Source organism: Camellia sinensis, chromosome 2, assembly GCF_055761805.1.
Source record: "Camellia sinensis isolate YWXY chromosome 2, ASM5576180v1, whole genome shotgun sequence".
Lineage (NCBI taxonomy): Eukaryota > Viridiplantae > Streptophyta > Magnoliopsida > Ericales > Theaceae > Camellia > Camellia sinensis.
This window is the reverse complement of record NC_138962.1, coordinates 46433743-46440576: the sequence shown is the minus strand read 5'-3', so window position 1 is coordinate 46440576 and position 6834 is coordinate 46433743. Positions and strand designations below refer to the sequence as shown.

Sequence of the window (6834 nt, the reverse complement as noted above, 5' to 3'; positions counted from 1 at the left end):
GAGAGAGAGAGAGAGAGAGAGAGAGAGAGAGAGAGCACGTTGCTGGAAATGGAGAAGAGCTCAAGGAAAAAGCTATGGATTAAAGAAAGAAATGAAGAAAAAGAAAAGCGGAAGTAGAGGAGAATCAACCACACACACTGAAATTAAAGTTGAAGGTATGAAATTTATGTTTGATTTTGTAGAATTCTGCTGTTACACTTGAAATTAAAGATGAGTTTGGGTTCAATTTCATATAAATTGGAGGAAATTAGAAAACAAAAATGAAAGGATTAAGTTAGGTTCATGATTATGAAAATTAATTATTTTGGATTTGATGTTGTGATCTTGTATGAAAACAAGCTTCATTGTTACATGCATGAGACAATTAATACTCTAATTGCAACATGCATCATGGATTATGAAAAATCTGAATTAATTCAATTTCATATTTTTGAAGAGAAAAATGAAAAGTTTTAGAAAAATCACGTTTATGGAAATTTGGAGTTAATCTTAAAGTCAGACAAAGTTTTCATTTTATTATAAAAATTAGGAATTTGTTTGATTTTGATTTTTAAACCATGCATGTAATTTAATTTAAAAGTGTTATTCAATTCAAATATATTTTGGAACATCTATGATTATAAATAAATTAAGTATTTGGTCAGAGATAGAGTTAATAAGTTCAAATTCTAAGAAACTGATTTTGTTATAAAGAAAATAAATTAAATTTAAGTTTGGACAAATTAAAGAATGAATTATAATTTTACTTTGAGAATCAAGAATTGGTTGATTTGATTTAAATTCCATAAATTACAAGCAATTTTATTGTGCATTTGATTTTGAAATTAAGTAAAATTTTGATTTAAATATTGTGTTTCAAGATTTTAAGCAAATAATTTATAAATAAATAAGTGTTTATGTTTTCTAAAATATTTTCAAAGTTTTGATCAAGATTAGTATGGGTTTAAAGATTGAAAATGCGTTTGGAAGCCATTTTGAGAAATTCGAAACTCTGAAATTTTATAGACCGCTCGAGTGCACATTGAAGGCTTCCAGTATTTTTCTAGTTTTTACAGACCGCTCAAGCGACCAAAAGTTCACTCGAGCGAACAGCTCTTTTTCAGCATATTTTGGAAAATGGCGTTTAGTTCATATTTTCAATCTCATCTCTTTCAAAGCATTCTTAGGCAAGAATTATGACTTAACAAGATTAATAAACTAACAATCAATACAAATTAGTTGGTTAAGGAATAAATCACTGATTTAATAATAATTAATTAAGAAGCCAGGTAAGAAATCGTCTATTTGGAAAAGAGGGATTTGATAATGAAAGAATATGTGAAATAAGAACTCGATTCATTTGAATAAAGAAAGAATACTTAGACAAAAAAAGACAAGAAAAGTCAAGTTTGATCAAGGACGTGATATTGTGTTTCAATGTGAATATGTTATGTGTTTGTGTAGGTCACATGCTATTGTCTACTTGATCTGGCTAATCTGTCTGTTTTGCTTCCGGAGCTATCTATAAGTAATAACTCCGTAAAGTTGTATTTAACTTTAATTATTTTCTAATGATATGAAATGTTCAATTTTCTAAAATGCTATGCTTTGTATAAATGAATGATTGTCCAAATTTCTGAAATGTATTTGTGGCTTCCTTAGTTTTAGATGACATCTGTTATCTGTTCTGTTATGTCCCAATTATGAGCCAACTGTACCGTCTCCGTACATGTGAGTCAACTGTATGCCTTCATGGCCGTCCATTTATGGGTCAACTGTTTTTGTTAGTGCTAATGGATATACTACATACGATTAACTGTAAATTCTGATTATGAATATAATTATGATTCCATTTCTATTATAAATACTAATTTCTGAACAAGAATATGAATTTGAATTTGTTTATGATATGAACTTTGATTTCTAAATCTGTTATAGATATCATTCATTAAAACCCTTAGCTCTGTTATTATTCACTAGGTTTCAGCTCACTGTATTATTTATGTATGTAGGTGATCAGGGGCGTAACTAGGCTTAGAGTTTCTGCTTGGACTTTGTTTTGTCAGCCAACCTATGTGCCTCCCATGGAGGTTCTGGATATGTCAAGTGGTTATGGCTATGTGTATAAAGTTTAAGTTTTATTTTCTTGTTTTGGTTCAACAAGTATTTTTGTTTATTTTGTATTTAGGGCTAAGTCTTTTTTTGTCTAGCTGCAGCTCGACTTTTCGTGCTCCTTTCGGATACGATTAGCCCTAAAGTTCAAACTCCCGTGGTTCTGAATTTGATCTCACAAGTGCAATGTGAAATAGATAAATACAAAATAGTCCAAATCCGACAATTCTTTTGGAAAATCGATATTTGAATCAAATGTCAAAAATTGACTGTTTTGCCAGATTTCAAAGTCGCCACCTAAATATTTTTAGAAAATTTAAGAAACTCGAAACTCGTGCCAAAGGCCACTTATCCATCATCACCAAAGTATCTCAGCTTGGGAACTTAGGTACGAGAGGGGAAGGTCATGAATTGAGTACCCCACTCGCCCAATCAAAGATCGGCTTCTACTAATCATGATATGATTTTTATTTACATTATATACTTTTGTTCTGATTATTAAACTAACTTTACTTTGTGATACACGCAAGTATAGACCAATTTGTAAAAGTTGGAACATTTGATTTCATATTTATTTGAAAATTGTTTTTGATACTCGTCACTTGAAAATGTGAGTTTGCATGTACATTAATCAATTTATCCCAACTCATGTAAAAAGGCCTTCATCCACTGGTATTAAAAGAGTTATATCACTTAAGCAATTAGCCTTATGGTATTCATGCTTATCATAGCAAGTGCTCACCTAGTACTCCATGGTAAGCCAAAAGAAATAAAAGAATTAGAAAAAATGCATGATCCTACAGATGCAAAATGGCTAATGCAACACATGTAATATGCCATTTTAAATAGGCTCGGCTATTAACATGTGTGTGTGTCAATTTCCGACCACACTGCCAATCAAGCATTCAGCTGGAGAACACTAGCAGAATAGATTAAGCCCGAACAACCTGTCACAGAAAGAAGAGATTCCGGCGGTGGTTCGTCCACCCGGAGGCACTCTGACGATTAAGTCAGTTATCTCTCACAGATAGAAAAAGTGCTTAACTCACTATTCAGAGCATAAAAGGCATACCTTAGATCCCATGAAGGTGCCTCTCTTTTATAGCCAACACAAACCTAGTCCCAATAGAAGCCTAGCTTCAATGGACTTAGGATTACTGTTAATCTTAGACTCCCAGTAAGATTGGAATAAACTCTCTAAGAGTCTTATCTTTATCCAAATGAAGTCCTCTCCTATTCTAAGATTCTTGTCCCTTATCCGTTTATCCCAAATTCTGGTTTCTTCGCAAATAACCTCGGCCTAGCCGAGATGATCTCAGCGTTATGACCAGGACACGTGGCACCTCGGCTGGCACTTCGGTGACACATTGGCCACGTGTTGTCATTCAAAAATTATGTCCCCACAACATGGTATATGATTCCATTCAAGATATGCGATAAAACACGTATTCAAGTAATGAATTCTAAACATTTAATTAGTATAATGAGGCAAACCTTGGATGCATGCAAGACAATGGATACGAATCATAAGAATGCTAATTTGAAAAATGATGTTCTATAATAACCATCATAAGTAAATAAGTAAAAGGGAGAAAGAAATGGGGGTTGGAAGACATACACACTTATTACACTATTTGCCCTCATGCGAAAGGGTTCGAATGAATGTCCAAATGTCCAAAATAAACTAACTATTACAAAACCAAATGAATAAATAAATAACTAATTAGCTAAGTTTTTACAACAAAGGCTAATAATGAATAATAAACTAGCTACCTAATTTAACTAGCTATAATAATTACAAATAAGCCAGTACTACAACAATACCAATTACAACAAGAATAATTTACAACACTAATTACAACAATAATATGAGCAATAATATTACAAGATTTAATATGAACTAAAGATGCACGGTTTTCAGAAGCTACTATGTCTGCCTTCTATGCAATTGCTCTGTTTCATCCTCAGCCACTGCTTCTGCCAAAAATGCATTGCTTACCAAAACATTGGGGCCCGGCCGGCCCCCCAATGAGGCCCGGTTGAGCCCAAATAAGGCTGGTTGTGCCTTAATTTCATGCAAAACTTGTTTTTGTGCTCTAAGGTGAAAACAGTGCAGACAGAGCATCTTAAGCCCTGTTTGTCCCCCCTGCTCTTTTCTATCATGTGGAACTTCAAGAAAAGAGTGGATTTGGTTCCAAAATCATCAACAAGCACATGTTGGTGGCTTGATGATTTCGAACACAACTGGACAAAAAATTAATAAATGCAATGAAAGGTGACCGCCTCTCCCCCTTATCATAAATTTAGCTCAAAGATGAAGGCAGAGACGCTTCAAAGTTCAGTAAAACATCATGAATTGACGTATGACGACCCTTGACATGATGGATTCAGTATAACGTCTGGCCGAACCCAAGCAATATAACTACTCATTTTCTTTATGTCGGTTGACTTGCTTTTAAGTCAATTTTATTATCCTTTTTTATTTACCTTTCCATTACTTAATCAATTTGTCCAATAATGAGAGTTACGTCCACAAAAAGGAGAGAAGCGTCAAATGAGAAGTTGTTTTCGACATTAGAGAGACGTAATGCCCTGATAATGAGCCTCCGAAAAGATTAAACCATTTAGCATTGTATGTATCTTTCTCATGTTTAAATAACATTTGGTTGAAACAACTCTCAAAAGAAAAGAAAAACCAAGGAAGAATGAAGGTTGCAGAAATGATTATGCAATGTTGATTTACTACACAAGTGAAACTCTTTACATGGAATTAAGTAAGAAAGAGCTATCAACTCAAATGACTCAGTGTCTAAGACCTAAACAACCAAAGCCATGAGGACTTATAACACAACAATCATAATATTCAAAGTATAAACTATTTAAATAAATTAAAACAGCCCTAAAACAACTCGTAAAGTGTAAAAAACAGTAGCTAAAACCATGTTAAAAGAGCACAAAAAGATAGGCAAAAAACAAAGAGATACAAAGCTAGTAAACAAAGCTAAGGAGGGGTGGCTAACCCTTTCACTTTTGGGACTTCTAAACCATATTTTAGTCTATGAAAATAGTCCAAAAACAGTCCCAAAATAGTGGCTAAAATTAGTGAAATAAGTGGGAAACACAAGGATATAAGCTTGGAATAAGGTTCAAGGAAGGGTGGTTAACCCCTCCACCTTTGGTAGCTCTTAAATCACAAATTTCAGCCTACAAAACAGTCCCAAAATAGTGTACAAAGCATGTAAAAGAGAGAAAAAGAGTAAAAGAGAAATAAGGAAGAAGATGCAAAAGTTACATCTCTTAAAAGAGAGGATGCTTGTAGTTAAACAAACTTGATTCCAACACCCTCAAGTTTTATGAAATATGGTTTGAAACTTCAACAAAAGCTTCAAGAACAAGATCTAATGGTGTATGTGTTGTGTATGTATAGCTAAAGAAGGTTTGAGGGTCAAAGGAGGAAGAAAGATGGAAGGAGGTCTATTTAGCTATTTAAAGCTTTTGGAAATTTTGCTAACCTTGAATTCTGAAAGAAGAGGCCCTATTTATAGAATTTGAGCCAATTAGGTTGAAAATATCTTCAAACAAAGACATTTGTTCAATTTTCGCCAACTGTCTGTCTAGCGCCATTGAGACCGGATCGGGCCTCAAAATCCACGACCAGGCCCAAAAACACACGGCCAAGTCTAAAAAGAAAGTCTAGAAAAGTTTTCATTGAGGCCCGGCTGGGCCTTAATGAGGCATAGCCGATTCTAAATGGACTTGGTCGGGTCCAAAAATCTATATTTCAGGCCCGATTTCAAATGGGTATATCTTCCTCATCCGGACTCAATTTTAAGTGATTCTTGAGTCTAGATTGAAGCTCCGGAAGCCTACTTTTCCAATGGTAGTGGCCTCACATCTAAATTCTAAGTGTGCAAAGAGATATGCCTAATTTAGTAAAAAATGCTCACTCTTTCTCAACGGTTTGATTCTCAACTTCTTCCTAAACTAGTTTTCTTCTCTCCCCTCCTATTTCCTTTAACTCCAAGCCTATAAATAAAATGTTTTGAAAGATTTTTCAAAGAGTTCACCTCCCTTCCATTTATTTCCACTTTGTCCTTACTCGGTTTACCGAAAAGTGTAATATTTTAACGAAATGCGAGTCTTTTTGGAAAAAAGGGTTTTAAGGTCTAAAATAGTTTGGCCAAAATGCGGTGCAAGGTTTGGGATTAAAGCTTGAATCCAAATTTCTTCACTGAGAATTCAAAAGATTGCACAGTGTAACTTTCATCATCGAGTGTTTGGAATAAAACGCTCAAGTCTTAAAGACAATAAAAAATGAGGTGTCTACACTAGCCTATATATATGATGATGTGTAAATGTATGTATATAAAGTTTAAAATTTTCTGTCTCATATAAGTCTGCACAGCTCAATAGACATTGTATATTTGTTATTTGCTTCCTCTAGCCCCTAATAATATGTGAATCTGTCTTAGAGGCCTTCGGTAATCCTAAGATTACTGGCCGATTATAATACTAAACCTATAGGAGCGAGTTTGGGTCGTGACAAATATAGTGCTAGTCGGGGAGGGTTAGCTTCCCATATATGAAGTCTCTTAAAGTCGTGAGGGGTTAGCTGTTAGTTTTTGCCTAACTCCAAAGCAGATAATATCGTGCTAGTCAGGGAGGGTTAGCTGTTTCATTTAGTGCTGTCTGTGGGAACTCCTTGCTCAAACAGCCAGTCCACTAGGGAGTTATATGGGTGCA

At 34.3% G+C, this 6834-nt stretch overlaps 1 long non-coding RNA gene across 1 annotated transcript; it reads left to right on the top strand.

Moving 5' to 3' along the window:
- Positions 1-2330, top strand: LOC145807529 (uncharacterized). The gene is made up of 2 exons (XR_014350672.1): positions 1-155; positions 1992-2330. It is a non-coding gene; the product is annotated as an uncharacterized LOC145807529 (long non-coding RNA).
- Positions 2331-6834: the final 4504 nt, after the last annotated feature.